The sequence below is a fragment of the Carassius auratus genome, chromosome 1 (genome assembly GCF_003368295.1).
Source record: "Carassius auratus strain Wakin chromosome 1, ASM336829v1, whole genome shotgun sequence".
Classification (NCBI taxonomy): domain Eukaryota; kingdom Metazoa; phylum Chordata; class Actinopteri; order Cypriniformes; family Cyprinidae; genus Carassius; species Carassius auratus.
Genome location: NC_039243.1, coordinates 20953829 through 20969646, shown reverse-complemented (window position 1 = coordinate 20969646; position 15818 = coordinate 20953829).

The following is a 15818-nucleotide window of genomic DNA, read 5'->3' as shown; positions in this document are numbered from 1 at the left end:
GCCCTAATTGCAGTTGAAGAATGCAGTAGTACGGAGGAAGCTGTTAAGAGGGGTCACTTGATAGCCAGGCTCACAAAGCCAGACTTTTCAGTAGATCGACACCAAATATGGTCCAGTTTTCAGGTTATTATGTCCAAGAGCTCTCCACTTATGCATACAGGAACTGGCATCTGAAGTGACCATTCACAGCTATTCTTGAATCTCGAAGACTTAATTCTATAAACTGACTTCGGAGATGTCAACTGGAGATTTCAGCCAGCTCTAGCTATTTTTGTGCGTCATACTTTGTGCATTTTTTTGGCATGGTGTCTGAGGCTCTGACTCTTGCATATTGCCAATTCACAGATCAGATGTAGTTTTCAGCTCTATTTCCTTGTGGAACTGCATAAAGGTCTTCATTAAGCAAAATGTTGTAGAGAGGTCAAGAACCAATATTTAAATGAGTGTGGATATAGTGGAAAGTTTTGTTGTTGTTGTTGTTGTTGTTCATGTATTTATTTATTTATTTATTTATTTATTTATTTTTGTGGTCCAAACCAGGGGGAAATGGTGAAGAAATAAATAAATAAATAAATAAAAATAAACAGTAGCACAAATATTGCCAATAAAAATTATTATTATTTACAAATATATACAAAGTAGACCAATTATATATATATATATATATATATATATATATATATATATATATATATATATATATATATATATATATATATATATATACTCTAACAATTAAATTGGTATTCAAACACTCTCATGGTTTAACTTCCAGCTTTCAAACACTGTATTAGTTATATATACATATATATATTTATTATTTTTTGCTCTTTCAGTTTTTCTGATTACAACGGACACTGTAATGTGCATCCTTACTGAAAGTTTTGAGTCTTTGCAGAGATACAGCCTCAGACATAGTTTGGCATTGTTCCAGCAAATTTGTTGATGCATTAAACGATAACCATTTCTTATATAGACATAAAATCCATTATTTTTTGTCATTATAGCTTTTGACTATGTGGTGGAGCTGCTCCAAAACTTTTTGTACCATCAGAGCATGGGGCTGAGGACCCATACTGAGTTGGGACTGAGTGATGGATCAGACTGTCCTTGCAAGCAATTCTTTGGAAGGCCATAGACTTCCAGATTGGCAGTTGAAGAAGAAGATGATGAAGAAGAAAATAGAGCTACAGGAAGCAATTAAGGGTCCAAGAACTACGGAAGAAAGCAAGGCAGAAAGCATCAGATCAATTGCAGCAATGAGTAATTGAAGCAATTTTGATGATTTTAGTCAAAATGGCTGAAAAATTATAAATACAACCAATATTGATATGATTTAAGGGGTTATTACTTTTGACTCAAACTGATGTGGTGTGTTCTGTGTGAGGTCACAGTGGCACAAAGAAAGTTTGGTGTCAATATGTCAAAGGTTTGCAGAGATACAACCTCAAAATAATTTAGACATCATGCCTCAAATATGTTGTGGCTATACAAAAATGGTTTTGTCTATCAACATGAAATCTATAACTTTTTGTCAGAAAAGTTTTATAAAAATTTAGAGAAATGGTCTAGGAGTTCGAAAAGTAGGTTTTTAACTTGAATCAAAATGGTGGACAGGAAGTCTGGCTGACCATGGCATTGGTATCTATGTTCTCGGCATGACCCAAGGAATATTTTGAGACTTTCAAATATTTTGACTTCTAGAGCAGAATAATAATAATAATAAGAAGAATGCCAATGATAACTATAAGTGCCTCACACCTTCAGTACTTAGGCCCTAATAAGAATGCCAACAGATACGATAGGTTCCATCACACCTTCTGTGCTTGGCCCCTAATCATACACAGTACCCAATGGGATTTTAGAAACCCAATAATATTCCACTTGATAAATTTGAATATTATTTATTATTTATTTTCTTGAAGCCTCCTTATAGAATTATTTGATGGTAGATTGACTGACAATGTCACATGTTGTAATGCACAAACTGATAAGCTCAAGACTTTATGTAATGATATCTCTAGATGCAACATCAGCCATTTGTAGTTAGATGCACTTTCCACAGAAAGCCAAACTGACTTCTTGTGTGTCTACAAACCTTCTACATGTTAATTTTTGTTGCTACACACTTTTATTTCTGCCGTGTCAAGTGGCTGGCTTGCTTCAGTGTTTCCGCTGCTGTGCTCGCCAGTGATCAATATTTTCAGTGTGTGCCATAACAGGGCTCATCTCACACATAATAAGGCCGCACAATAGTCCTCGCAGGCCTGGGGAAAGTGCACTGCATTCAGGTTCCCTGCTGTACACCGCTGGAATCCTCTTCAACACAGCATGTCAGATCCTCACACAGACAGGGCTGTTCTAGAAACAGTCATGCCACAAGTTTTACTGATAAAAGGCCAAATGGAATGTCAGACCATTAGAGACCCCAGGAGTAAGTCGTCCTTCATCACTATTTGTTGAAAACTGAAATCATTTATATACAGTATACTGGGTTCTGAAAGGGTCTATCTATCTATCTATCTATCTATCTATCTATCTATCTATCTATCTATCTATCTAATACTGTACATCAAGTTTTCAATTTAGGTAAAAACTATTCTGAGTTAAATTAATTTCAGTGTTAATATCTTGCTATCTGTTAAAATAACACTTTTGCTTTGATTCAAAGGATCATGATAGTCCAGATTATTATTTTTGTTTTATTTATTTTTTTATTAAAATAAATAATAAAATAATACAGTTTTATTACTGTATAATACTAGTCATATTTACAGTCATAAATGTACAGTCATAGTCATATATATTCAAATGTATAATAATAATAATAATAATAATAATAATTATTATTATTATTATTATTATTATTGTTGTTGTTGTTATTGTTGTTGTTGTTGACCGAATGCAAAGACATTCAGAGATTTTAGTGTCCGCATACTTTTGCTCTTAGGACTTTTTTCTTGTTTTTGACAAATTTTTAAGTATAAAGCAGGTTCAGGTTGCAGTCATGTCATTATCTAAAAAGTGCCTCTTCTTCATTTCCTAAAAAAAAAAAAAAAAAAATGTAAAATTATATTCTGATTATTCTTGACAGGGTCGTTAACTCACTAATTACTGCTTGACATTGACAGCTACTTGACTTTACGCGATGTGTCTTTACAGGCATGGCTTTAAAAATAAACACCCTCAAGGTTACTAAGTTAAAAACATGCACACTTTTTTTCATTCAAAATGCCTACCAACCTCAAGACCTGTAATTGGTCTGTTACACCTCAAAAGGCACACCATCATTACTGCCTTAGACAAGAGGACACAAAGTTGCAGAGAGTCAGTAGGAAAGTCAAAGAGATTTTTCACAAATAATGTGTCCGCTTGGGAGGTGTTCTGAGGAATCCCGTGGTGAGAAATATCAAAGCACTCAGGTGCTTTTTATAGAGATGCTAATGTTGCAGTGTTTGGGTGAGAGTATGAAAACATAAAAAGAAAGCTGTTGTGGTAAGAGTTGCTTCTAACATAAAAACATCAACATCGGCAACTGCTCGCAGACTCATAAGTTTTCTGTTTTAATCACATAAGAACATGCACTGTGCACTGTAAGTCGCTTTGGATACAATTGTCTGCTAAATGCGTAAATGTAAAATGTAAACATGAGACCCTTGTTGAGATTTTTAAGAGTAATTTGGAAAAATTTATTCAGTTATCCTTGCTATGGTTTGCGGGCTTTTGTCTAGATGATTATAAAACTGCATATTTCTGTCAAACACAACTTTAGTTTTAATGTCTTCTTTCTGAAGGAAGTGTACTAAGTTCAACCAATGCTGTGCCATGAGAATATCATTATAATACTTATGAAAAGACAATTAACTGCACTACGACTTCAACAGGAGATGTGTATTTCTATCGCAAGCATTTACCATTAATATTACATCATGATAATAAGAGATCAGCTCAGAGTGTGTAGATAATAAATGTGACTCAAGATTCCCTTAATGAGTCTTAAATAACCAGTGATATCCATTAAAGCCCACTGCCATATTCCCGATTTTCACTGATCTCATTATATTATCATATATGAATTTTCTGTTCATCAGGCTACATCAATATAACATATAACTTTACTTTCTCACCTCTAGAAATGATATTAAATCAAATAAAATAGATTGGGGTCAGATCTTGTAATGCGGTGGTAGTAAAAAAAAAAAAAAAAAATAATAATAATAATAATAAAACAAAACTGTCCGAAAAGACAAATAGAAAAAGGATTTCTGAGAATTTAGTTTAAATATAATGATATAAGTCAACAATCTTCACCTTCATGTTGATCCAACTATGACGCTTAGTCAAAGCCTGAATCTAAATGCACCAATCAGCCGGAATACATAAACAATTTATCATCTGTTCATGAGCTCATGGGCATCAGGACGTTGAACCTCTTCACATCCATTCTGTCATTTTGATATATATGTGGCTTGTGGCATATGAATTCAATTAACATAGTACTGTATATTGCCGCCATTTCTCTGTAAACAATTCATCAACATGACAGCTCCATAACACATTTCAAATAAGATCAGCTTTGAAATAATCAATAGACCTATACCAAATATATATTATCTCACAATTCTATAGCCATTTATAGTGTTTGCTTAAGAAAGAAGTACTTTTTCTCTTGATACTATTTGTGCTATGGACATGAATGATTCCTCAAATTACATAACACTCAGATTAAGAGAGGTGTGCTTTTGATTTTCTAAACAGTGAGAGGTACAATGTACAGAGGCACATACAATATCCCAGTTACACTGAAGGAGGGAGTTAAGCTATATATAGAAACAAAAAATAGCATAGTCTGTGGACTTTTTGACTTGGTTTTACCATGCAAAAATAATAAATGAATATATATATATATATATATATATATATATATATATATATATATATATATATATATATATATATATATATATATATGTGTATGTATGTATGTATGTATGTATGTATATTTTTTTTTATTTAAAAAGAATAAAAAATATATTTTATTTAAATTTTATAAATAAAATAAAATGTATTTATTTTTTGAACTTGTAAATACAGGTTTTTTTTTTTTATTAATAATCATTAATAACCAATAACCAAAAAAAAAAAAAAAAAAAAAAAAGAAGAAAAAAAAAGATTTTTCACAAATTAAACCATTTTAAAGTGTTAGTAGTGGAAGTATCAGTGGACTGCTATCATAGTAAAAAAAAAAAAATGTTCATATTTTTTATCAGTTTTTATATTTTTCTTATTTAATTTTGTCTTTTGTCATTTTAGTATTTATTTTCCTTTTTATGCCTATATAATTATTATGTATTTTATTTTTATTTACATTTCAGTTATTTTAGCACATCAATTTAAATGAATTAAAATAATAAATGTTGTTTTGACATAAATATGTATTTTTAGTTTTATTTTATAACACATACCATTTATTAATTTATTAATATATATAATATATAATAAAGTACCAACATTATTAATTTTTTATTTTTTATTTTTTGCCTTCATATAGTTTTCTTTTTGAGCTCAATTGCTTGTTTTAACGGTCTTTTGTTTCAAATTCACAAAATCCACAGTGCTATTTTTTGAAGTACACATATTTTATTAGGCACTCATATGTACATAGTGTTCAAAGCAGCTCAATGCACAGGGTGATGTCTTCATGTTGACCAAAGCAAATTTTACACACAAATTGGCTATAAAGGAGCCTGCTTCTTTCGGACCCTAGTGGGCTGTCTGAATAAGAAAGCATTTCCTCCTCAGCCAGTTTCTGAAATTACTATAAGATGAACAAAATGACTAAAGCTATAAAGTGCTGTAGATTAGCTAGCTCAGCAGAGAGACTGAATAAGAGGTTATGATATGGGGGAAGAAAGACTTCTGGGACATCAGGTCGGTCATGTAAGCTGAACCACATTATATAAGTATTACTTACTAAAAGCCTCTCCAGTGATTTTCACCCCTCAAATTCACCAAACAGTTGTGCCACTTTAGCATGTGGTATTTCAGCGTAACCCCTGTATCTTATTTATGAATTAAGTAGGTGCTAAATGTGCCACAGGAATGATATGCTGTTTTTAAAAGAAAACCAAGAACATCTCATTTAATGCAAAAGAGGCTTAGGATAAAATGTGCTTATCCATTTTAAATTTGCTCTACATACCAAAGTTTGTCAATTAATATTGCACAATTACTTTAGGTAAATTAGATTTTGTTTTAAAGAGATGTTCTTTTGAACTTTCTGTTCATAAAAGAATCCTGAATAAGATGTATCCCGTTTTTCAAAAATATATTAAACAGCACATCGGTTTTAAACATTGATAATATGAAGAATGTTTCTTGAGCAGCAAATCAGCATATTAGAATGATTTCTGAGGGACATTGTAACTCTGAAGACTGGAGTAAAGATGCTTAAAATTCAGTGTTGCTTCACAGGAATTATTTTGCAGAAGCATACAAAATATTATAAATAAAACAATATTGCAATATTATATACAAAAATAAACAAACACATAAATATATGGGTGTATTATATATATATATATATATATATATATATATATATATATATATATATGTGTGTGTGTGTGTGTGTGTGTGTGTGTGTGTGTGTGTGTGTGTGTGTGTGTGTATTTATGTGTTTGTGTATTTATGTATATAATATTTGAGCTTTGTGACATGATGCAGTATCCTTCTGGAATCTGAAGATAGGTACACGGTAGTCATAAAGGGATGGGCATGGTCAGAAACAATGCTCAGGTAGGCTGTGGCATTTAAACGATGCTCAATTGGTACTAAGGGGCCCAAAGTGTGTCAAGAAAATATCCCCAACACCGTTACACCGCCAGCCTGCACCGTTGAGACAAGGCAGCTTTCATGTTCTTTACACCAAATTCTGATCTTACAATCTGAATGTGGAAGCAGAAAGCAAGACTCATCAGACCAGGCAAGGTTTTCCAATATTCTACTGTCCAATTTTGGTGAGCCTGTGCAAATTGTAGCCTCCGTTTCATGTTCTTAGCTGAAAGGAGCAGCACCCGGTGTGGTCTTCTGCTGCTGTAGCCCATCTTCTTCAGGGTCCGACGTGTTGTGCATTCAGAGATGATATTCTGCACCTTGGTTGTAACGAGTGGTTATTTGAGTTACTGCCCATTCTCCTCTGACCTCTGACATCAATTAGGCATTTTTGTCCACACAGCTGCCGTTCACTGGATATTTTCTCTTTTTTGGACCATTCTCTGTAAACCTTAGAGATGGTTGTGTGTGAAAATCCCAGTAGATCAGCAGTTTTTTAAATACTCAGACCATTCCGTCTGAGCAGTTCGTGTTAACAATTTTTGTGTTAACAATGCTTTTGGCAAAAAAGTATAGTACATACACATATGTATGTGTGTGTGTATGTACTGTACTTTTTTTGCCAAAAGCATTTTATCCACATATATATATATATATATATATATATATATATATATATATATATATATATATATATGTACGTGTGTGTGTGTGTGTGTGTGTGTACATATATATATATATATATATATATATATATATATATATATATAAACACACACACACACATGTACACACACACACACACACACACATATATATATATATATATATATATATATATATGTATATATATATATATATATATATATATATATATATATATATATATATATATATACATATATGTACACTTAATATATATATATATATATATATATATATATATATATATATATATATATATATATATATAAATCAAGTTGCATCCCTTTTTCTTTTTTTTCTCTTTTTTTTATATATATATATTTTCGAGTTTTGAATGCCTTGTCATGTTGACTCCTAGATTTTATGTGAAAATTACCAAAAAGTGGGTGGCCATTTAGTCATCTATGTATCTCTGAATAAACATGATCCTTTTTTCCCACAGTAGAATAGCTCTTGTGCCAAGATATGCACGAACAGGAAGCAATCCTGTAAGTAATTAGCAGAAAAACTGTCATCATTCCAATTGTAATGATTGAAAACCTTATGATGAGTACTTGAAATGCATGGCTGACTTCAACAGCAATGTAAGAGGTGAAGCTCTCTGTGTGTATTGTATGCCCAACAAATCTCACCCTCTCAACAGGCGTTCCTGAACTAGTTGTTTGTGTGTGTGTGTGTGTGTATATATATATATATATAGTTGTTGTTTTTTTTTTTTTTTCTAGTATCCATGAGCGGCTGTGCACTTAAGCAGAAGAGCAAGATTGATTGAGTCATCATCTGCTACATGACATATTAAAGTCAGATAATGTCTCAGGCTGAAAAGCCTCTCAAGGACTGCAATCAGAAATGTTATTAGAGCCAAAAAGACATGGGATACAGTATAAACGAGACGCTTGGTTCGGTTTTTTTCATATATGGTACTGTTTCAACCCTATCAAACTCTCATAATTTATATCTAATTTTGGGAACCTGAGTGCCTCTAATATGTTCTCAAGACGATGTGTGGTAATTTCTTAATTTAAATAAAAAAATAAATAAAAAAAGTAAGAACCAAGATGCTACAGTGTTCCTTTGCAGTTGCAAAGGGTATATGGTTGGTTGCTAGGTTATTTTGCACTGGTCCAAATCATAAAAGTCCAACTAAGTCTGTTAAATTCTACATATGACTCTGATTTCTTGCTTTAAGTGTAGGTATATGGCAATGATAATTTATTTTGACGAATAATGTAACACAACTTTCACCAAACAACACTTTTTCACAGACAAAAATAAGACTAAAACAATATAAAAACGTATTTTTAATGATTCAGTATATGAAAAAAAAAAAAAAAAAAAAAAAAAAAACCCTGTGTGTGGTTGGGAGGTTAGATGCACACATTTGAGCTCTACTGATCTATACAGCAGGGCAGTGCTGGGCTCGTTCTTCAAAAAAAAAAAAAAAAAAAAAAAAAAAAAAAAAAAAATATATATATATATATATATATATATATATATATATATATATATATATATATATATATATATTACTCATTACTAGTTACTCCTTTCAAAAGTAATATTATTACTATACTTATTACTATGTTACATTACTATTTACCCTATTTTTCCAGTACACCCCCCGAAAAATGGTAATTGTATGACACACTTTTTAAAATAACTTCTGTTATTTAATAAAGCAGCAACAGATTTAAATCTGCAACAGGAGATTTGCTTATTACAAGCAGTTAGAACAACTAAACTTGTTGGCAGAAGGAAAAAGTGGCTAACAAGTATAGCACATTTAATCTGATCATTAAATATGTTTATACAGTAGCATGCTATGTATCGGCAATAACAATTGCCATGAATGTGGTCTTCGAATGTTTCACATAATTAATGACCTAAAGAACCTTTACAGTAGACAAATAATACAGTAGGCACACAGCAGCAATTAAGTTAAATTAAATTTATATTTGCAGTAATTCATATAATATTTGCATTCATATTTAATTTTTAACTTTTTTTTTTTTAATTTTTAACTTTGTTCACAAATAATTTTTCACTGCTTGCATCTGAAGTGCTAATGATATCTTATCAGGAGAAGCTTTTCAAACCTTTTATCGGACAGTCTGTTTCTCTTCGTGTCAGAACCAATCTTCCTAAGCTGAACAATCTTTACACAGGTGCGCTGGATGGAATGGGGATATTGTATTTCAAAATAATATATTTTATCCATGGGTACTGATTGAGGGTCTCAATCTCATATTTTAACCTCAAATAGTCCATGACTTCTTTTTCTGGGGAATAGACACACTCTGACCCTATTCTTATTATATATCTATATCTTTATCTAATTAAATAAATAAACAATTAAATACAATTCACTAAACTTTATTTAGGCCATGGATACCATTGTAGAAGTGGCCAGTAAAATATCTACGGCAGCGTTGGACTCAGAGAGCAACGCACGACACTCTGGGATCAGCAGCTCCTTAGTGTGCTTTTTCCTAGCCTCCTTTTCTTTTTCAAGAAAAAAAAAAAAAAAAAAAAAAAAACCCTGTGTGTGGTTGGGAGGTTAGATGCACACATTTGAGCTCTACTGATCTATACAGCAGGGCAGTGCTGGGCTCGTTCTTCAAAAATAAAATAAAAAAAATAAATAAATATATATATATATATATATATATATATATATATATATATATATATATATATATATATATATATTACTCATTACTAGTTACTCCTTTCAAAAGTAATATTATTACTATACTTATTACTATGTTACATTACTATTTACCCTATTTTTCCAGTACACCCTCCGAAAAATGGTAATTGTATGACACACTTTTTAAAATAACTTCTGTTATTTAATAAAGCAGCAACAGATTTAAATCTGCAACAGGAGATTTGCTTATTACAAGCAGTTAGAACAACTAAACTTGTTGGCAGAAGGAAAAAGTGGCTAACAAGTATAGCACATTTAATCTGATCATTAAATATGTTTATACAGTAGCATGCTATGTATCGGCAATAACAATTGCCATGAATGTGGTCTTCGAATGTTTCACATAATTAATGACCTAAAGAACCTTTACAGTAGACAAATAATACAGTAGGCACACAGCAGCAATTAAGTTAAATTAAATTTATATTTGCAGTAATTCATATACTATTTGCATTCATATTTAATTTTTAACTTTTTTTTTTTTAATTTTTAACTTTGTTCACAAATAATTTTTCACTGCTTGCATCTGAAGTGCTAATGATATCTTATCAGGAGAAGCTTTTCAAACCTTTTATCGGACAGTCTGTTTCTCTTCGTGTCAGAACCAATCTTCCTAAGCTGAACAATCTTTACACAGGTGCGCTGGATGGAATGGGGATATTGTATTTCAAAATAATATATTTTATCCTTGGGTACTGATTGAGGGTCTCAATCTCATATTTTAACCTCAAATAGTCCATGACTTCTTTTTCTGGGGAATAGACACACTCTGACCCTATTCTTATTATATATCTATATCTTTATCTAATTAAATAAATAAACAATTAAATACAATTCACTAAACTTTATTTAGGCCATGGATACCATTGTAGAAGTGGCCAGTAAAATATCTACGGCAGCGTTGGACTCAGAGAGCAACGCACGACACTCTGGGATCAGCAGCTCCTTAGTGTGCTTTTTCCTAGCCTCCTTTTCTAATTTATTTTTTAATGTAATGGAAGTGTCTTTCAAAATCCTTTTGAATAGACATGACGCATCAGCCTATATGCAGTGTAAACGCTGCATATATGGATAGAACTGTGTCTGGCTAATGCATAATGTAAAGATTGTTAAATAAACTGGTAACACTTTACAATAAGGTTCCATTAGTTAACATTAGTTAATGCATTAGTTAACATGAACTAACCATGAACGACACCCCTGTTCAGCATTAGTTAATATTTGTTAACGTTAACTCACACATGTACTAATGCATCAATTCACATTAACAGCACGGTTAGTTAACATTAGTTAATGCATTAGTTAACATGAACTAACCATGAACGAAACCTCTGTTCAGCATTAGTTAATATTTGTTAACGTTAACTCACACATGTACTAATACATCTATTCACTTTAACAGCACGGTTACTTAACATTAGTTAATGCATTAGTTAACATGAACTAACCATGAACGACACCCCTGTTCAGCATTAGTTAATATTTGTTAACGTTAACTCACACATGTACTAATGCATCAATTCACATTAACAGCACGGTTAGTTAACATTAGTTAATGCATTAGTTAACATGAACTAACCATGAACGAAACCTCTGTTCAGCATTAGTTAATATTTGTTAACGTTAACTCACACATGTACTAATACATCTATTCACTTTAACAGCACGGTTACTTAACATTAGTTAATGCATTAGTTAACATGAACTAACCATGAACGATACCTCTGTTCCGCATTCATTCATATTTGTTAACGTGAACTCACACATGTAGCCTACTAATGCATCAATTCACATAAATAAGGCATTGATTTGTTGGTAAACATAATTCTACAGCGGAAAAATGTTGTTCATGTTTAGACGCACTTTACTATCATTACTTGCATTCAAATAAGCATTTATTAATGGATTGAGTGAACCTTATTGTAAAGTGTTCACTATTTCAACATTAACTGATGTGTTACTAACATTTTTAAACTCTTTATTGACATGACTTACCATTAATAAAGCATTTATTGATGGAATTTATGAACCTTATTGTAAAGTGTTCACTATTTCAACATTAACTGATGTGTTACTAACATTTGTAGACTCTTTATTGACATGACTTACCATTAATAAAGCATTTATTGATGGAATTTATTAACCTTATTGTAAAGTGTTCACTATTTCAACATTAACTTATGGATTACTAATATTTGTAGACTCTTTATTAACATGACTTGCCATTATTAAAGCATGTATTAATGGAATTTATTAACCTTATTGTAAATTGATGTACTAACATTTGTAGATTTGATAGAAAGCAGTGATTATTGATTTTACTGGACCTTAAATGAGTGAAAGTCACACATCACTTGCATTTTCAAAATCTTTACTACATTACATAACAATGGTATCAATTAACAATGTATACATATTACAAATTAATAAAAAGACAATTGGAAATTCATTTGTACAACTGTAGTGTTTGAAGCAAGAAAAATCATCTGCAGCAGAATTACAAAATGTACAAAATAAGAAACATAGAAATATATATACTGTTTGTATCAATGAATGGGACTATGGAAGAGGTGTTTCAAAAGAGTAAAAATAAGGATGATCTGGGAGTGAGCCAGCATGGTCAAGTTAGGCTGGAGAAATAATGGGCTTCGGGAGTTATCAGCTTTGTGTTTTAAAGGTGATATTTTCGATGAATATCCTTCAACAGTCTTCCAAGAGGACCATTTTTGTGCCGATTTCCAAGCCAGTAAGTCCACTCTATCAGTTTTAGATGTTGTTTTAGTAGGTCCTCTGTCCTATTTCCTCTAAGACGCCATATTTTTCCTTTGTAAGTTAACCATGCTCTTTCCAGATTTTGTGTATGGCTGCCTGTTATTGGATCTACAAAACACTGATTATGCTTCACAGGAAAATGGTCATAGCCAAGATCGGTTAGTACCCCTCTGTAAGCACGCCATTCATCACTAAGTATGGAACTTCCAGGATGCACATGTCGTACAATATGTGGGATAAGATGGTTTCGGGACCTTCGATGAACGAGTTTCAGAATAGGCTTGCTATTTCTTGGTGCAACCCCCAGCATCCCAAAGACCCACTTTCTTCTACGCCAAGTCTTTGCGAACCTTCCACGTCCATACTGAAAAACAAGTATACAACTATACAATATTTAAAAATACAAAGCTTCCAAATGTATAGAATGCCTCATTTCCACTGAGCCGTACGGCACAGTACAGTTCAGTACGGTACTCAATTTTTGTAGTTTCGATTGTCAGAAGATGTGAATGATACCCCTAATTCTGAACCGAACCATACCGTACCACTTTTTTGAGACCCTTTCATTGGGGTACCTAGCACAGTAGTCCGGTACTAAAGGGTGGAGTTAGCAGAACGTTGATTTGTTGACAGATAATCAACACTTGCGCCTGCTATAAGAGGAATGATAACACAAGAGGAGCCATTTTTAATACAGCTGAAACACAATACCATTTCTTCTTGTGACAAGCAGAAGGACAGCCGAGAAGCAAGAACAAGATCTGCTATACTGTATGCACTCCATTGTTATTTTCTGTGTTGTTTTCTACTTTACAAGATTTATATTGTTTGTTTCTTTCAGGCATACACCGTGCCAATCAAGTAAGGGTTGGCCCACTGTTGGCAGTGGAAATGCAAGCCGGATCAGGGTTTACCATGACGAATCGTACTGTACTATACTGTACCGCTCGGTGGAAACAAGGCATACATCATTCAAAACAATGCAATCCTTCTATACATTCTAACACTCATCGGCCTAACAATCAAACACTCTTTGAACTTAACACTGAAAACTCTTGGTAACACTTTACTTGAAGGAGTGTGCATAAGACTGACATGACACCATCATAATCATGACATAACATATGTCATGAATATGAAGAAGGTTTTATGCATGTTTATGACAAATGTCATTTGCTCAATTATGACATTTTTAATGCAAACATTACATTGTTTGAGATGCCTTTGTTATGACAACTTGACTTTACTAAGACAACACAACCTGTCATAAATGTGTCATAAACATGACATAGCAGATTCATTATCAAACACTTAGCTTTATGGGTTAACATTTCATTAAACTGTCATGTGGTTGGTTTTGACATTGGCTGTCATGAAGCCATTATAACATTTTAATGACAAATTAAATTTGTACCACTGTAGTTGAGGTCAAGAAAAACATTCATGACACAGTTATAATGGCCTCATGACAGCCAATGTCAAAACCAATCACATGACAGTTTAATGTAATGTTAACCCATAAAGCTAGTGGTTTCTTAAAGGGATAGTTCGCCCCAAAATGAAAATTCTGTTCTCATTTACTCACCCTCAAGTTGTTTCAAACCTGTATGAGTTTCTTTTTTCTGCTGAACACAAAAGAAGATATTTTGAAAAATGTCGGTAACCAAACAGTTGATGGACCCCATTGACTTCCATAGTAGGAAAAAAAATACTATGGAAGTCAATGGGTTCCATCAACTGTTTGGTTACCGACATTTTTCAAAATATCTTCTTTTGTGTCCAGCAGGAAAAAAAAAAATCATACAGGTTTGAAACAACTTGAGGGTGAGTAAATGATGACAGAATTTTCATTTTTTGGCGAACTATCCCTTTAAGTTTGATAGTTAATCTGGTATGTCATGTTTATGACATATTTATGACAATTTATGTTGTCTTGGTAATGTCAAGTTGTAATGACAAAGACACTGACAGGTTATGATGTATTGGTTTATGTCAAGTTGTCATAACAAAGACATCTCAAACAATGTCATATTTGCATTAAAAATGTCACAATTGAGCGAATGACACTTAATGACAGTTGTCATAAACATGCATAAGACCTCCTTCACATTTATGACATCTGTCATGTCATGATTATGATGGTGTCATGTCAGTCTTATGCACACTCCTTCAAGTAAAGTGTTACCAAACTGGGTATTTTTTGTTTAGCCAAATTGCTAATTTTGCCAAATGTACAAAGTACATAATGTAAAACACAATTTCACTAACATAACTAAGGTTATTAATCTAAAATAAAGATACATTTTATGGGAATATTTAAATTACCTTTCGCTTGTGACGGAAGTTGCTCTCATCAATCATAACAAACTCCCTGGGTTGTCCTATCATTTGGCCCTTCCTTCTGGCATACAACTTCATGGACTCTTTACAAATACCTCGAACTTTTTTGGCCATGCTGCTGAGTGTACGTGAGCTTCCAGCAATGCCATCTTCAATCATGTCGATTTGTCTCAACTGAAGGCCTTGAGCAAACCTTTGTTAAAAAAAATGACAAAACTTTAGTGTTCATATTTCTGTTCAACTACTTTCAAAATTAGACTAAAACTTCAATTAAAATGTTTTAAACATACCGATATATGAACTTCATCCAGGAGAATAAATTACACTTTGACTTGGCAAAAAGTGATCCATACCTCACTGACTTGAACCTTCCCTTATGTCTGTTTCTTGTACAGGACCTTTAAACATGTTATAAAAGATTCTAGTGAGTAAGACTCTGCGTCATATTTGTTTAAAT